We start from the raw sequence: 18570 nt of genomic DNA, 5'->3' as shown, positions 1-18570 counted from the left end.
TGAGGTCAGGAGTTCGAGGCCAGCTAGCCAAGATGGTGAAACCCTGTCTCCACTAAAAATACAAAAAAAAAAATCAACCAGGCATAGTGGTGCATGCCTGTAATCTCAGCTACTGGGGAGGCTGAGGCAGGAGAATTGCTTGAACCTAGGAGGCGGAAGTTGCAGTGAGCAGAGATCACTCCTCTGCAGTCCAGCCTGGGGGACACAGCGAGACCCTGTCTCAAAAAAAAAAAAAAAAAAAAAAAAAAGGACAAGAACTCTCTAAAAAGTCTTCTTTTAAAATATAACTTTTTAATTTATTATGTTTTTTCAAAATTTCAACTTTTATTTTAGATTCAGGGGGTACACGTGCAGATTTGTTACATGGGTATATTGCATGATGCTGAGGTTTGGGGTACAAAGCGTCCTTTCACCCAGGTAGTGAGGATAGTGCCTGATAGGTAGTTTTTCAACTCTTGTCCCCCTTCTCCCCTTTTCCCCCTCTCCCCCTCTCCCACTCTCCTCCTCTCCTCTTCTCCCTGCTCTAGCAGGCCCCAGTGACTACTGTTTCCATCTTTATGTCCATGTGTATCCAATGTTTAGCTTCCGCTTATAAGTGAGAACATGGCTGGGTGCGGTGGCTCACACCTGTAATCCCAGCACTTTAGGAGGCCAAGGCAGGCGGATCACCTGAGATTGGGAATTTAAGACAAGCCTGACCAACATGGAGAAACCCTGTCTCTACTAAAAATACAAAACTAGCTGGGTGTGTTGGTGTATACCTGTAATCCCAGTTAGTCGGGAGGCTGAGGCAGGAGAATCACTTGAACCCAGGAGGCCAAGGTTGCAGTGAGCCAAGATCGCACCATTGTACTCCAGCCTGGGCAACGAGCGAAACTCGGTCTCAAAAAAAAGAAAAAAAAAAAGTGAGAACGTGCAGTATTTGATTTTCTGTTTCTGCCTTAGTTCACTTAAGATAATGGCCTCCAGCTGCATCCACATTGCTGCAAAGAACACAATTTTGTTGCTTTTTATGGCTGTGTAGTATTCCATAGTGTATATGTACCACATTTTATCCAATCCACTGTTGATGGGCACCTAGGTTGATTCCAGCCAATTTATTTATTCCATAAGTGACTCAAACCAATAATCATTTTTTATGTGAAGTTCTAGAGGTAGCTTTCCAGGTTTAGAAGAACATAGGTGTTTGTGGTGTATTTAAAATGAGTGGGCTGGGCACGGTGGCTCATGCCTGTAATCCCAGCAGTTTGGGAGGCCAAGGCAGGCGGATCACAAGGTCAGGAGATCGAGACCATCCTGGCTAACATGGTGAAACCTCATCTCTACTAAAAGTACAAAAAATTTGCTGGGTGTGGTGGTGGGCACCTGTAGTCCCAGCTACTTGGGAGGCTGAGGCAGGAGAATGGCGTGAACCCGGAAGGCGGAGCTTACAGTGAGCCAAGATCATGCCACTGCACTCCAGCCTAGGAGACAGAGTGAGACTCCATCTCAAAAAAATAAATAAATAAATAAAAATAAAAATAGAAACAATAAAATGAATGCAGAAGATGCACCCCCTCCCATGATCCCTCCCAAAAAACACATTCTCAAAAACACATTCTCAGAAATAGGCTAAGATAGCCAGGCCTGGTGGCTCACAGCTGTAATCCTAGCACTTTGGGAGGCTGAGGCAGGCAGATCACTTAAGGTTAGGAGTTCAAGACCAGCCTGGCCAACATAGTGAAACCCCATCTCTACTGAAAATAACAAAAAATTAGCCAGATATGGTGACACATGCCTGTAATCCCAGCTACTTAGGAGACTGAGGCAGGTGAATCACTTGAACCCGGGAGGCAGAGGTTGCAGTGAGCTGAGATCATGCCACTGCACTCCAGCCTGGTGACAGAGCGAGACTCTGTCTCAAAAAAACAAAAACAAAAAAAACCAAGCTAGCAAGAGGCTTGCTGCCATAGACAGCTAAGGATGGTTTATTCATGGGGTGCCTTAAGTATCCCACAAATTTGTGAGAGGTTGCCAACCACAGACCTGTTAATCTGTGATACCTCCTGTGATTGAACTTTCCCGGGACTAATAGGGACTAACAAGCATTGCATTGACAAAAGTCCCTTATGTATGGGACTTAATACAAATGACCTTGAGCACTTGGCACATTCAGAACAGAGTGTGCTGCTTAGTATCTTACTTGTCACGGGGTTCCCAGTCTTTTTAGACTGGTGATGCGGTTTGGCTGTGCCCCCACCCAAATCTCCACTTGAATTGTATCTCCCATATTTCCCATGTATTGTGGGAGGGACCCGGGGGAGGTAATTGAATCATAGGGGACCAGTCTTTCCCATGCTATTCTCATGATAGTAAATAAGTCTCATGGGATCTGATGGGTTTATCAGGGGTTTCTGCTTTTGCTTCTTCCCCGTTTTCTCTTGCTGCCACCATGTAAGTAGTGACTTTCAACCTCCGCCATGATTCTGGGGCCTCCCCAACCATGTGGAACTGTAAGTCCTATTAAATCTCTTTTTCTTCTCAGTCTCGGGTATGTCTTTGTAAGCAGTGTGAAAACAGACTAATATAGTAAATTGGTACCAGTAGAGTGGGGCATTGCTGAAAAGGTACCCGAAGATGTGGAAGCAACTTTGGAACTGGGTAACAGGCAGAGGTTGGAGGGCTCAAAAGAAGACAGGAAAATGTGGGAAAGTTTGAAACTTCCTAGAGACTTGTTGAATGACTTTGACGAAAATGCTGATAGTGATATGAACAATAAGGTCTAGGCTGAGGTGGTCTCAGATGGAGATGAGGAACTTGTTGGGAACTGGCTGTTGCCCAGGCTGGAGTGCAGTGGCACGATCTCAGCTCACTGCAACCTCCTGAGTTCAAGCAATTCTCCTGCCTCTGCCTCCCAAGTACCTGGGATTACAGGTGCGCACCACCATTCCCTGCTAATTTTTCTATTTTTAGTAGAGACGGCATTTTGCCATATTGGCCAGGCTGGTTTCGAACTCCTGACCTCAGGTGATCCACCCATGTTGGCCTCCCAAAGTGCAGGGATTTACAGGCGTGACCTTCCAAGTCCGGCTGACTCTTGTTATGTTTTAGCAAAGAGACTGAAGGCATTTTGCCCCTGCCCTAGAGATTTGTGGAAATTTGAACTTCAGAGAGATGATTTAGGGTATCTGATGGAAAAAATTTCTAAGCAGCAAAGCATTCAAGAGGTGACTTGGGTGCTGTTAAAAGCCTTCAGTTTTAAAAGGGAAACAGAGCATGAAAGTTTGGAAAATTTGTGGCCTGACAATGTGACAGAAAAGAAAAACCCATTTTCTGGGGAGAAATTCAAGCTGGCTACAGAAATTTGCATAAGTAGCAAGGAGCTTAATGTTAATCCCCAAGACCATGGGGAAAATGTCTCCAGGTCATGTCAGAGACCTTTATAGCAGCCCCTCCCATCACAGGTATGGACGCCCAGAGGAAAAAGTGGTTTCATGGGCTGGGCCCAGTGTCTCCAGGCTGTGTGCAGTCTAGGGACTTGGTACCTTGTGTCCCAGATGAAAGAGGCCAACATACAGCTCAGGCTGTGACTTCAGAGGGTAAAAGAGGGTAGAAGCCCCAAGGCTTGGCAGCTTCCATGTGGTGTTGAGCCTGCGGGTGCACAGAAGTCAAGAATTGAGATTTGAGAACCTCTGCCTAGATTTCAGAGGGTATATGGAAATGCCTGGATGCCCAGGCAGAAGTTTGCTGCAGGGGTGGGGCCCCAATGGAGAACCTTTGCTAGGGCAATGCAGAAGGGAAATGTGGGGTGGGAGCCCCCACACAGAGACCCTACTGGGGCACCACCTAATGAAGCTGTGAGAAGAGGGCCACCATCCTCCAGACCTCGGAATGGTAGATCCACCAACAGCTTCCACCATGCACCTGGAAAAGCAGCAGACACTCAACGCCATCCTGTGAAAGCAGCTGGGAAGGAGTCTGTACCCTGCAAAGTCACAGGGGCAGAGCTGCCCAAGACCATGGGAACCCACCACTTGCAGCAGCGTGACCTGGATGTGAGACCTGGAGTCAAAGGAGACCATTTGGGAGCTTTAAAATTTGCCCCGCTGGATTTCAGACTTGCATGGACCCTGTAACCCCTTTGTTTTGGCCAATTTCTCCCATTTGGAATGGCTGTATTCACCCAATACCTGTACCCCCATTGTATATAGGAAGTAACCAGTTGGCTTTTGATTTTACAGGCTCATAGGTGGAAAGGACTTTCCTTGTCTCAGATGAGACTTTGGACTATGGACTTTTGGGTTAATGCTGAAATGAGTTAAGACTTTGGGGGACTGTTGGGAAGGCATGATTGGTTTTGAAATGTGAGGACATGAGATTTGGAGGCACCAGGAGTGGAATGATACGGTTTTGCTGTGCCTCTACCCAAATCTTAACTTGAATTGTACCTCTCAGATTTCCCACATGTTGTGGGAGGGATCCAAGGGGAGGTAATTGAATCATGGGGGCTGATCTTTTCCATGCTATTCTCGTGATAGTGAATAAGTCTCACAAGATCTGATGGGTTTATCAGGGGTTTCTACTTTTGCTTCTTCCTCATTTTCTCTTGCCGCCACCATATAAGAAGTGCCTTTTGCCCTTTGCCATGATTCTGAAGCTTCCTCAGCCCATGTGGAACTGTAAGTCCAATTAAACCTCTTTTTCTTCCCAGTCTCAGGTAGGTCTTTGTAAGCAGTGTGAAAACGGACTAATACAACTGACCAACACACATGGCCCAAAAGTCATGCCACCTCCCCCAACCACTCCCTGGGTTGGCAGAGACCAAGCAAGAGTGCTCCCCACTTGGTCACAAGTCAGGCTTTTGAGAGCCTGACAAAAAAGATATTAAACAAGATGAGAGGGAATCTTTATGACAGCAAGACAGAGACAAAGGAAAAAGATCAGACAACAAGAAATAGTCATACCAAAAATAAACCAGTGTTTGTGTGTCTAAAATTATCCTGTATAAATGCTTTTCTTGGCTGGGTGCAGTGGCTCATCCTGTAATTCTAGTACTTTGGGAGGCCAAGGCAGGAGGATTCCTTGAGTCCAGATGTCAGAGACATTTGAACAAGAGGGACTCCTTGAATATGGGCTGGTTTAAAAAAGCTGAGAACTGCTGGGCTCCCAGGAGCTTAGGCATTCTTAGTCACAGAATGAGTTAGGAGGTCAGCACAAGATACAGGTCACAACGACCCCACTGATAAAGCAGGATGTGGTAAAGAAGCCGGCCAAAACCCACCAGAACCAAGATGGCGATGAACGTGACCTCTGCTCATCCTCACTGCTCATTATGTGATAATTATTATAATGTATTAGCATGTTAAAATACACTCCCACCATCACCATGACTGTTTACAAATACCATGGCAACATCCGGAAGTTACCCTATATGGTCTAAAAGTGGGGAGGAACCCTCAGTTCCTGGAAATCCAGTCCTCTTTCCCAGAAAACTCATGAATAATTCACCCCTTGTTTAGCATACAATCAAGAAATAACTGTAAGTATAATCAGTTGAGCAGCTTATACCACTGCTCTGCCTATGTAGTAGCCATTCTTTTGTTTCTTTACTTCCCTAATAAACTTCCTTTTACTTACTCTATGGACTCGGCCTGTATTCTTTCTTGGGGGAGGTCCAATAACCCTCTCTTGGGGTCCAGATTGGGACCCTTCTCCAGTAACACAGGAGTTTGAGGCCAGCCTCAACAACGGAGACTTCATCTCTACAAAAAAATCAAAAAGTTAGCGGGGAATGGTGGAGTGCACCTATAGTCCAAGCTACACAGGAAGCTGAGGCAGGAGGATCCCTGGAGTCCAGGAGGTCGAGGCTGCAGTGAGCCATGACTGTGCCACTGCACTCCAGCCTGGGCAACAGAGCTGATTCTAAATAAATAAATAAATGCTTTCTTCCCATTTATCTTAAATTTAGAAAAGGAAAAGGAAACACTGTTTACTGTCTGCTTGATTGGATTGCACAGACAGATGCTGTCTGAAATGTTTCTTCCTCGGTGCGGTAAAGAAATAGCACTTGAACATAAATTTAATTTATTTCGTAAGGCCATTTTTACTTCTTGCAGAAAGGGTACACTCGTCAGCAGTTTTGCCACGAGAGTACACTGAACAAAGGAGACAGGGTCATTTATAACCTGACGTGTCCACCCTACTGCTGTGTCTGGAATGGGCCCTCACATTCTGTATTTGTCTCGATTGGCTAGCAACTTAGAACTTTTTAAAAGAGGCAAAGGCAGAGGAGAACAAAGGAAGGAGGAAGTAACTTGTGGAATGCTGAGAAAGGTAAAAACACTTTTAAGTAAGGAAGAGGAACAGGCTATGACCTAATGCTTGCTTGGACCATTATAAGCATGCCAGGGCAAATATTTAGTCTAAATTGTGGGAGCGAAGAACATAAAGAACATTGATTTCTTTATCACAGCTAGCAGATATTTAAGAATGTTAGCACAGGTCTTTGAATAAATTTTGCTTCTAAGAGAAGTTACTATTTATTCCTAATTAGATGGGGTGGAAAGTCTTTGAAGAGGAACCTCTACTTTACTTTTTACAGATGCCAAGAATCTAACTACTCCCAAATTCTTCCCCTTCTGCTGGCCTGTCAGACCTGGGACTCCTGGCTTCAGAAGAGCTAAACAGTTTTTGTGATCCTGCTCCCAGCGCCAAATCTGTAGGGGCCAAGAGAAAGCTGCTTCACCCTCTGAAGTTTTGGTGCAAAATCAACTGACTAGGGGCAGATTAACAGGGAGATAAGCATACACAATTTTAACTCACACAGCACGGGTAATTGTAGGAGAATGATTACTGTGATTACTGTGCCCCGGTTTTTTTTTTTTTTTTTTTTTTTTTTGAGACAGTCTTGCTTTGTCGCCAGGCTGGAGCACAGTGGCGTGATCTCCGCTCACTGCAACCTCCAGCTCCCTGGTTCAAGTGATCCTCCTGCCTCAGCCTTCTGAGTAGCTGGGACTACAGGCACGCGCCACTACGACCAGCTAATTTTTGTATTTTTAGTAGAGACGGGGTTTCACCATGTTGGCCAGGATGGTCTCGATCTCCTGACCTTGTGATCCTTCTGCCTGGACCTCCCAAAGTGCTGGGATTACAGGCGTGAGCCACCGTACCTGGCCCAGTATCTTTTTGTTACTTGGTTATTTCATTTGGCATAGTGTCCTCAAGATTTATCACTATTGTCAATATAACAAAATTTCGGCTTTTAAAAGCTGAATAGTATTCAGTTATTTGTGTTTTTCAAATTGTCCTTATCCATTTTTTCATTGAGGGAGTTTGGTTTCCCCCACTGTATTTTAATGCAAAACAAAAGGAAAATGTCCCAGCCTGAGAGAAGCGGTAAAGCCCGAAGCATCACTCTGTGGGCAGACCCCAGTGGTGGGCTTTGGGCATTGTTAGGCAGCCCCATTTCCCTTAGGCACTTCCCCTCGCTTTGTGGATTAAAGGAAGAAATTGAGGCAAAATTAATATAAGTGGAGTTTATTTGGGCCAAATTTGAGGACTGTAACCCGGGAAAGATAGATTCAAGTTGCTCTGAATATATCCTTCAATTAGCAGCAGTTGCAAGTGAGTTTGTAAAGGATGAAAGAGGCAGTTCCTCAGCTGTTTATCAAAAATTTACATTAAAATAACATAAGCTATTGGTTAGCTACACGTTTTTCTTTGTATCACAAACGCTGGGAACATGAAGATAATAGGTGATGCAGCTAGACAGGAACAAAATATCTTTATAAACAATTGCCCCCTCTCCCCCGCCTCCCCATACTCCTGTCTCTCTGAGCCTGATAAATTAAATCGTTTGAACCCGGGAGGCGGGGGCTGCAGAGAGCCTAGACTGCCTCACTGCACTCCAGCCGAGGCCACAGAGCAAGACTCTGCCTCAAAATAAATAAGTAAATAAATTTTGTATGCCTCATATAACTCAGAATGTTCTGGGCTACTTTCTCTTCTCACCCCCAGGCATGGGAAAGCGAAGATGCACTCCCAGTGGAGGGGGGTTTCTTACGGCTCCAAGCACAGTGTCCGCTCTTACTACCCATTAGCAGTCGTGTAGCCTATTCTAAAATTAAGGTGTCTCGAGTGGGACAAATACTGAAAAAAATGTTTTTTACAAGTAATGTGCTGCTACTGGGGATTCTGGGGTGATCCATCCTGGGACAGTCATCCTCTGCACCCTGGAGTGATCTCGAGCAGTCACTGCAGCGGCTAACCGTGGAATCTAGGGTGAAAGACCAAGAGCCTGCCCAGAGTGCACATCCAGGGGCCCTAGAATGCGGACGACAAAGCCGTATTTGCACATCCAGGGGCCCTAGAATGCGGGCGACGAAGCCGTATTTGCACATCCAGGGGCCCTAGAATGCGGGCGACGAAGCCGTATTTGCACATCCAGGGGCCCTAGAATGCGGGCGACGAAGCCGTATTTGCACATCCAGGGGCCCTAGAATGCGGGCGACGAAGCCGTATTTGCACATCCAGAGGCCCTAGAATGCGGGCAACAAAGCCGTATTTGTGCTTCTGTTACTGGAAAGGGGTCCCAATCCAGACCCTAAGAGAGGGTTTTTGGATCTCGCACAAGAAAGAATTAGGGCGACTCCGTAAAGTGAAAGCAAGTTTATAAAGAAAGTAAAGGAATAAAGAATGGCTATTCCACAGACACAGCAGCCCCAAGGGCTGCTGGTTGCCCATTTTGATGATTATTTCTTGATGATATGCTAAACGAGGGGTGGATTATTCATGTCTCCCATTTTTGGACCACACCGGGTGACTTTCTGACGTTGCCATGGCGTTTGTAAACTGTCATGGCGCTGGTGGGAGTGTAGCACGGAGGACAACCGGAGGTCACTCTCGTGGCCATCTTGGTTTTGGTAGGATTTGTCCGGCATCTTTACTGCAACCTGATTTATTAGCAAGGTCTTTATGACCTGTATCGTGTGCCGACCCCCATCTCATTCTGTGACTTAGAAAGCCTTAACTGTCTGGGAATGCAGCTCATTTTACCCAGCCCATGTTCAAGATGGAATTGCTCTGGTTCCAAGGCCTCTGACAGTTCGGTATTCCAGTCATGCAGGTGCTGCGGAGACCTGGCGTCCATTCTCGGGACCAGTGAGAACACGCACATGCACGTTTGGTAAAGGGTGACCGTGGAGAGGCACAGGCCCTGTTTTTTCTTTCTTTCTTTCTTTTTTTTTTTTTTTTTTTGAGGCAGGGTCTCACTTAGTTGCCCAGGCTGGAGTGCAGTGGCAGGATCTTGGCTCATTGCAAACCCCACCTCCTGGGTTCAAGCGATTTTCATGTTCCTGGTCTCATGTGATCCACTCCCCTTGGCCTCCCAAAGTACTGAGATTACAGGCCTGAGCCACCGCACCCGGCTAATTTTTGTATTTTTAGTAGAGACGGGGTTTCACCATGTTGGCCAGGTTGGTCTCAAACTCCTAACCTCGTGATCCGCCCCCTCGGCCTCCCAAAGTGCTGGGATTACAGGCGTGAGCCACGGCGCTCAGCCCCCTATGGGCGTTTTTAAAACAAACTGCAAGGTCATGCGTTTTCCTCCCGGAAGAGTTGTAACTCGATCCCCAGCACCGCCGCATTTAGCTGGAGCGGGTTTTCTACAAGTTGTACTGGGCTGTGACCACCAGAGGGCGCCGAGGACAGTGCGGACCCGCCGGCGTGTGGGTCAGGCCAGCTGGAAAATGAACGGGAAACCCCGGCCCCGAGGCTCGCGCCTGTAACCCAGCACTGCGGGGGCGAGGCGGGCGGATCACTCCAACTCAGGCGTTTGAGACCAGCCTGGGCAACATGGTGAAGCCCCATCTCTACTGAAAATACAGAAAAAATGTGCCGGGCGCGGTGGCTCACGCCTGTAATCCCAGCACTTTGGGAGGCCAAGCGGGCGGATCACCTGAGGTCAGGAGTTTGAGACCAGCCTGGCCAATATGGTGAAACCCCGTCTCTACTAAAAATACAAAAGTCAGCCTGGCTTGCTGGCGCGTGCCTGTGATCCCGGCGAAGCTGAGGCGGGAGAATCGCTTGAGCCCGGGGGCGGAGGTTGCAGCGAGCCGAGATCGCGCCACTGCCCTCCAGCCTGGGCAACAGGGTGAGACTCCGTCCCAAAGAAAAAAAAAATTAAACGGCACGAATCGGGGTGTGTTACACCACGAAGCCTGGCTTGTTTAACCGCTTCCCCAGCGCCCCAGTCTGTATTACTGCGAGTGTGAGAGCGGCCAGCCCCGCAGAGGCTTCCCCGCGCCCCGGGCCCCGCGCTCCGCGCCCCTCGCCAACCGCGGTGCGAGCCCGGCACCGAGCCCCGCAGTCGCTCAGGTCCGCCCGCTGCCTGCAGCCAGCGCACACCGGGTCCTGGGACCAGCACTGAGCGCCTTTCCCGTTTTTTCTTACAAGGACAAGGTTGGGTTTCAGCCGAGCAAGTCTGAGCCCCTTTCCCGCGCCCTCTGGCGGGACGTGTTCGCTTTTCTGTACACCCGTGCGAAGGATTCACCGACCCTCCAGGGTGGCCGTTACTTTACAGGAGCGAAGCAAGGTACGGGACGCTGTTCCCTGTTTTCTGTTTCTTCCTTTTCTTTCTCCTCCGCCCCCTCCCCGCCTCCACATTCCTCCCTCTTCCTCCTCATTTCTTCTTCCTTCTTCCTATTGAATTTGGGATTGAAAAGTTTGAAGCTCCTGAAGGAGGCCAGCTGGTTGGCCTCCTTCTTGCTGACTTTGGGCAATATCATGGCCTTGTTTAGAGTTGGTTGTGAGAAGGAAATAAACCCTAACACTTTGGTACATGTGTGCTAATTGTTGGTACACACGCGCACACACACAAATGTGAATGGGCGCTTATATATCATTATTTCCTTCTAGATGTATCTTTATCTATATTTACATATTTTGGAGTCATACTTTTTATCCAGGATGGCTCTGTTCACAGAGGGTTGAGCTGTGGACCAGGCATCTCGGTTTCTTGTATTTTTTTTTTTTTTTTTTGAGACGGAGTCTCGCTCTGTCGCCCAGGCTGGAGTGCAGTGGCCGGATCTCAGCTCACTGCAAGCTCCGCCTCCCGGGTTCACGCCATTCTCCTGCCTCAGCCTCCCGAGTAGCTGGGACTACAGGCGCCCGCCACCACGCCTGGCTAGTTTTTTTTGTATTTTTTAGTAGAGACGGGGTTTCACCGTATTAGCCAGGATAGTCTCGATCTCCTGACCTCGTGATCCGCCCGTCTCGGCCTCCCAAAGTGCTGGGATTACAGGCTTGAGCCACCGTGCCCGGCCGTGGTTTCTTGTATTTTTGCAGTTTACATTGTGTGTGGTGGGGTACATGTCTGTATTATCTGCACAAAAATTAAAACAATTTTTAAAAAATTTCAGTTGGATCAGGAGATACGTGCATGTATGTGGCACACAGCTTTCTTCACTTAGCAACACATCAGACGCAGTGTAGATGTGCGGATGAAACCACCATTGCAAAATTATCACTGAGACACTCAGAGAAACCTGACATGGCTGACTCCATCTTGCTTTTAGCCTCACAGGCTGGCTGTCTTAGCTCATTCCTAAGCATGGGACTGGAACCGCCATTGCAAAATTGTAACTGAGACAGCAAAAGAGATCTGACCCAACCAACTCCATCTTGCTTCTAACCTCCAAGCTGTCCTTGTTCATTCCTGGGTGTACGCTGAACTAACTTTGGGAGGAACTTAATTTATAATTTAAAACAAAGACCATAACAGCCCTTTCTCAAAACAAACATCCTTCCTGCCTGGGGATTAGACTGCCTTTGTAGGATTAACAAATTAGCCACAAGATCAGAAATTACAGTTTAGGAGTCATGCAGCTGGAGGCTATAAGATTCTGACCCTGCCTAAACTGCTCAGTGCTTGAGATATTTTGCAGACCCTGCACTTAATGGATCAGCTGGCACCACCCAGATGGATAAACTGGCTCATCTGATCTTGTGGCCCCCACCCAGGAACTGACTCAGTGCAAGAAGACAGCCTCAATTCCCTATGATTTAATATCCTACTAACCAATCAGCACTCCTGGCTCACTGGCTTCCCTTCACCCATCAAATTGTCCTTAAAACCTCTGATCTCCAAATGCTTGAGGAGACTGATTTGAGTAATAATAAAACAAGGCTCCCGCACAGCCGACTCTGCGCGAATTACTCTTTCTCTATTGCAATTCTCCTGTCGTGATAAATCGACTCCGCCTAGGCAGCCAGCAAGGTGAGCCCACTGGGTGGTTACAGGCCACGCTAACTTTGGGAGAAATTTAGTTTATGGTTTAAATGATAATAGCTCTTCCCCAAAACTAAACTGCGCTGGTAAAACTAATGAAAGGCCACCAAGTTAGGAGGATGACAGGGCCCTGAATTCTACTGAGTTGTAAGCATAGTTACTCACCGTTATTCCAGAGAACACAAGATTTGCTACTTCCCCAATTACTCTTGCAAAGAACATCGCTACTGTAGCACCTGAGAATGGCCTTTAGAGATGTCTTTTCAGGCTCTTGCACTTCTGACAATTGATGGCTGCACTTGGACCAGCCAGCCGGTCCCGCGTCCCCACCGGAAGCACAAGAGGACAGCTCCGACTCTCTAGGATTTCAGCTCTGACCAGTCAGCACGCCCGGCTCACTGGCTTCCCCACAGCCACCAAGGTGTTCTTAAAAACTCTGCTGCCTGAATGCTCACGGAGAGTGATTTGAGTAATAATGAAACTGTGGTCTCCCGCACAGTCGACTCTGCGTGAATTACTCTTTCTTCATTGCAATTGCCCCATCTTGAGAAATCGGCTCTGTCCAGGCAGCGGCAAGGTGAACCCACTGGGCGGTCACACTGATATGATTCCCCCTTTGCAGTTTTTACTCTCTTGGTGCTGCAAACAGTTCCTCACTGGGGACCCTTGTATATGTATCACTGTGAGCATGAATCAGAATTTCTTTAGGAGACATACATACTAGTGGGTATGTGCATGTTATTTAACTTCTCTGTAGCACTGTTTCCTCACACATCAAATGGGGATCAAGTAGTTCTCACCACACAGGGTTATTGTAGAAATAATTTAGTATACATAATATATAATTCAATAACAAGTACGGATGTCTACTTTTTTTAGGTTATATGATAATACCTTATACATAGTACATGTGTGATTATATATATTGCAGTATAGAGTACGATCTATAATTTATAGAACTGTTGCTTGTATATAACAGATGCTGTCCTTGCAAGATTTTGCTCAGAATGTTTTATGTATACATATGTAAGAAACCTGCACGTTGTGCACATGTACCCTAGAACTTAAAGTATAATAAAAAAAAACAAATGCTATAATTAATGTGGTGATTATTATCTATCAGTTACCTCATCGATAGAATGAGGACGTTGTTAACAGTACACGCCAGACAGGATGGCTGTGAGAATTTGTGATAATAAGAATTAGATATTTGGTCTTTGTCCCTGTTTCCTGATTGAGGCTTCTAAACCCCCTGGAATTCCCTGATAGGCGCAAGAGGAAATCTTTTGTTATTCCTAACTAGTGCCTTTCATCCACACCAGCGTTTATGCTAATGAGGTGACTCCTGGAGGAGGAGGGCTGGTTGCCAGGGGAACCAACTTTGCCTGATTGGAGGGTTGCAACTTTCAGCTCCAGCCCGTGACTTCCAGGGAAAGAAGAGGGACTGGAGATTGAGTTTAATCGTCAATGACCAGTGATTTAATCATTCATGCCTAAATAATGGAACCTTAAGAAACCTAAAGAAAAGGTTTGGAGAGCTGCTGGGCTCAGGAGCACATTCACGTGCTGGGAGGACGTTGTGCCTGGTGAAGGCATGGAAGTGCTGCCTCTGCCTCGCATACCTTGTCCTGTCTCTTTCGTCTGGCTGTTGCTGAGTTGTGCTGTTTATAATAATAAACTGGTAACAGTAAGTAAAGCCCTTTCCTGAGTTTTGTGAGCCCATTCTCTTGATTTATCAAATCTGAGATAGCGGGATTGTGTGTGGGAACCCTGTGATTGATTTTGCTGGTCAGTCAAAAGTGCTAGTGACAACCTGGTAAGGGAGGAGACCACCCCTCACATTGTCTTATGCCCAATTTCTGCCTCCAAAGAAAGAAGACGTAAAAACCAAAAGGCAGAAATGAAATCCACAGGGAAACAGCCTGGCGCCACACGCTGGGCCTAGATTGACCCCTGACATAATCCGTTATGTTATCTATAGATTACAGACATTGTATAGAAATGCACTATGGAAATCCCTGACCTGTTTTGTTCCCATCTAATTACTGGTGCATGCAGCCCCCAGTCACATACCCCCTGCTTGCTCAATCAATCACGACCCTCTCACATGCACCCCCTCAGAGTTGTGAGCCCTTAAAAGGGACAGGAATTGCTCATTCGGAGAGCTCAGCTCTTGAGACAGGAGTCTTGCCGATGCCCCCGGCCAAATAAACCCTTCCTTCTTTAACTTGGCGTCTGAGGAGTTTTGTCTGCGGCTCGTCCTGCTTCACTGAAACTTCCATGAAGTGGGGGCAGTTTTGTGGGACCGAGCTCATAACCTGTGGGATTTCACTCTAGCTCCAGGTGGACATGTCAGAATTGAATGGTAGGATACCTAGTTGGTGCCTGCTAGGTAGAAGAAAAAACGCAGTTTGGTGTCAGATGTGTTGTGAGTAAAACTGTTACAGGAAGGGGGTCTCTACCCAGACCCCAAGTGAGGGTTATTGAATCTCACGCAAGAAAGAATTCAGGGCGAGTCCGTAGAGGAAAATCAAAGCAAGTTCATTAGGAAAGTAAAGGAACAAAAGAATGGCTACTCCATAGACAGAGCAGCCCCGAGGGCTGCGAGTTACCCATTTTTATGGTCATTTCTTGATGATATGCTGAACAAGGGGTGGATTTTTCATGCCTTCCCTTTTTAGACCATATAGGGTAACTTCCTGACATTGCCATGGGATTTGTAAACTGTCATGGCGCTGGCAGGAGTGTAGCAGTGAGGACGACGAGAGGTCACTCTCGTAGCCATCTTGGGTTTGGTGGGATTTGGCCGGCTCCTTTACTGCAACCTATTTTATCAGCAAGGTCTTTACGACCTGTATCTTGTGCCGACCTCCTATCTTATCCTGTGACTTAAACTGCCTTAACCATCTAGGAATGCAGCCAAGTAGGTCTCAGCCTCATTTTACCCAGCCCCATTCAAGATGGAGCTGTTCTGGTTCCCATGCCTCTCTCTGACAAAGCCAGTTCAGAGAATTAAGTAGGGTGATGTTTGCAAAGTGCCTTGCATAGCTCTTGGACATAATTTTTCATAAGGATTGCATTAACATTATCAAGAAAAATGAATCGAGTTATTTTAAACTACTGCATATAAATCCAATAGGCATTGACTGTGCACCTATTTGCAAAGCGTGGTGCTGCCCCCCGGAAGAGACGGGACAAGGAGGCAACTGTATATAGGGTGCCCTGTAAGTGTGCATATGAGAGGCATAGATTAGGACAGACACATATTGAGGGAAGAGTATGTGAGGACACAGCAAGAGGGTGGCCATCTGCAAGTCAAGGGGGGAGGCCTCAAAAGAAACCAAACTTCCAGTAATGTGATCATTTTAACAGGGACAACAGATGGCTCTGGGTGGATCCAGGCACCATGACTAACAGATTTGGAGGTGGAGAGGTGTTTCCAGGAGAGCAGAGGAGACTGTCCACCATCCTGAGGCTCTTGGACAGGAGCTTAGCTATACACAAGCACCCTCTGTCAGGGAAGGGATGCCAGGCAGCTTGGTTCTTGTTATGGCAGTGGTAGGGGAGCTGATGGGAGAACAACTTCCCATAAAGCAAACAGAACTCTTGCAGTGTGAATGGAGAACCTTAGTGATTTGAATAATTTCAACATTTGGAGGGGTAAGATAGATACCTGAAACCCGGAGAGTAAAGAGCACGCTAGCATCACATGCGGCCAACCTGGCCGCGCTGCTCTCCCCGCCCTCCCTGCACACGTGTCCCTTCAGGAGGGAGAAGGAGGGTCGTGTGATGCAGGTGTTGCTCCCTGGGTCATTCCCTGAGCTCCCTTTGTGTGTCAAGCAATCTGGGCAATGGGTATGCAGAGATGAATATACTGGGGCCCATGGACCCAAGGACATGGACTAGTTGGGGACCAGACATAAACAAGTACAATGTGAGACACACCCACATCGAAGAGCGCACAAAACACAGTGGCCGCAGAGGAGCAAGCCCTTCTTGTCCTGCCTCCAAAAGCCAACTCTGGTTTCTTTTTTCTTGAGACAGAGTCTCACCCTGTCCCCCAGACTGGAATGCAGTGGTGCGATCTCGACTCACTGCAACCTCCACCTCCTGGGTTCAAACAATTCTCCTGCCTCAGCCTCCTGAGTAGCTGGGATTACAGGCACATGCCACCACACCCAGCTAATTTTTGTATTTTTAGTAGAGATGGGGGTTTCGTCATTTTGGCCAGGCTGGTCTCGAACTCCTGACCTCAGGTGATCCGCCTGCCTTGGCCTCCCAAAGTGCTGGGATTACAGGAGTGTGCCACCACACCCGGCCACCAACTCTGGTTTCTAAAATATTTTAATATCTGCAGGGATTAATTTTTCATCTTTACACTTACTTTTCAGAGTTTTCTGGCTTTTCTCACATTCTGTGTAATTCTCCCTTTTCTCCCCCAACTATGTTAACTATTTACATTAACTGGGGGAAAAATATCAGATTTATGGTGCTGAGCTGATATGGTTTGGATCTGTGTCCCTACCAAATCTCCTGTTGAATTGTAATCCCCGATGTTGGAGGTGGGGCCTGGTGAGAGGTGACTGGATCATTGGGGAGGAGTTCAGATAAATGGCTTGGTGCCATCCCCTTGGTACTGTCTTCGAGATCCTGAGTGAGTTTTCCTGAGATCTGGTCATTTAAAAGTGTGTGGCACCTCCCCTCACTCTCTCTTGCTCTGGCCATATGGTGTGTGTGCTCCCACTTTGCCTTCTGTCATGATTGTAAATTTCCTGAGGCTTCCCCAGAAGCTAAGCAGATGCCAGCAGTATGCCTCCTGTACAGCCTGCAGGACCATGAGCAAATTACACCTCTTTTCTTTATAAATTAGCCAGTCTCAGGTATTTCTTTAGAGCAAGGCAAGAGCAGCCTAATATATGAGTCTTGTTAGCCAAGGGCATGGTTTACCTCGGCCTTTGTTCAAGCTTTCTTTGGTGACTCTCAGTACTTAAAACATTTCTTCATATAGATCTTGCACATTTCTTGTTAAGTAAATGTCTAGGTGGCATTTCATATTTTTGTTCAATTTCATAAAAGTAGTTTTCCTCCTTTTAACCTTTAACTTTTTTAATTCTAAAATTTTATTTTTATTTTTTGACAGATTTTAATTATATAACCATATATAACTGTGGGGTACACAGTGATGTTACTATATGTACACAGTGTGGAATTATTGAATCAAGCTGATTACTGTGTTCATCACCTTAAATATTTATATTTTTTTCTTTTTTTTTTTTGAGACAGAGTCTCGCTCTGTCGCCCAGGCTGGAGTGCAGTGGCCGGATCTCAGCTCACTGCAAGCTCTGCCTCCCGGGTTCACGCCATTCTCCTGCCTCAGCCTCCCGAGTAGCTGGGACTACAGGCGCCGCCACCTTGCCCGGCTAGTTTTTTGTATTTTTTAGTAGAGACGGGGTTTCACCATGTTAGCCAGGATGGTCTCGACTCCTGACCTCGTGATCCGCCCGTCTCGGCCTCCCAAAGTGCTGGGATTACAGGCTTGAGCCACCGCGTCCGGCCTCTTAAATACTTATTTATCCTTCTTGTCTAACTGCAACTTTTTTTGAGTTGGGGGGCGGGGTCTTGCTTTGTTGCCATGCCTTGAGTACAATGGTGGGTGCAATCAGAGTATAGCAGGACGAGCTGCAGACAAAACTCTTCAGACACTGGATTAAATAAAGAAGAGGTTTTTTATTTCGCTGGGAGCGTCGGCAGACTTGCGTCTCAAGAAAGCTGAGCTCCCCAAAGACGGAGTTCCAGGCCCTTTTAAGGGCTTACAACTCTAAGGGGTTCCACGTGAAAGGGTCGTGATAGATTGAGAGCACGTGTGGTTAGAGTGGAGGTTAATCTTTTAACCTCAGGCCTGGTCATCAGTGGCACCGGCTGGTCTTGCCACTGACTTCATTCCTGTTGTTTTTCAACTTTTACTTCCTCCCTCTCTTCAGAAACAGGAGACAGTAAAAGAAATGGCTTCTCTCCTCAATAGCTAGTGAACTGCAGCCCCAAAGCCCTGGGCTCAAGCGATCTTCCCACCTCAGTCTCTAGGACTACAGGCACATGACATCACACCAGGTCCATTTTTGAAATTTTTTGTAGAGACAACTTCTCAATTGTTGCCCAGGCTCAAGTGATCCTTCTGCCTCAGTCTCCCACAGTGCTGGGATTACATGTATGAGCCACTGCACGTGGCCCAGCCACAATTTTTAATTCTCCTAATTTATTTATTTATTTTTATTTTTTTGAGATGGAGTTTCTCTCTTGTTGTCCAG

General features: G+C 46.9%; 1 long non-coding RNA gene across 2 annotated transcripts; it reads left to right on the top strand.

Annotated features, from left to right (window-relative positions):
* The first annotated feature begins 9110 nt into the window (after positions 1-9110).
* On the top strand, positions 9111-14464 carry LOC105474727 (uncharacterized). 2 transcript variants are annotated; one of them, XR_011609999.1, is made up of 3 exons: positions 9111-9163; positions 10432-10570; positions 11397-14464. It is a non-coding gene; the product is annotated as an uncharacterized lncRNA (long non-coding RNA). The 2 variants fall into 2 exon arrangements; XR_982939.2 differs by lacking the exon at positions 9111-9163 and adding an exon at positions 9533-10129.
* Positions 14465-18570: the final 4106 nt, after the last annotated feature.

Source organism: Macaca nemestrina, chromosome 1 (genome assembly GCF_043159975.1).
Source record: "Macaca nemestrina isolate mMacNem1 chromosome 1, mMacNem.hap1, whole genome shotgun sequence".
NCBI classification, from domain to species: domain Eukaryota; kingdom Metazoa; phylum Chordata; class Mammalia; order Primates; family Cercopithecidae; genus Macaca; species Macaca nemestrina.
This window is presented reverse-complemented; position numbering and strand designations above follow the sequence as displayed.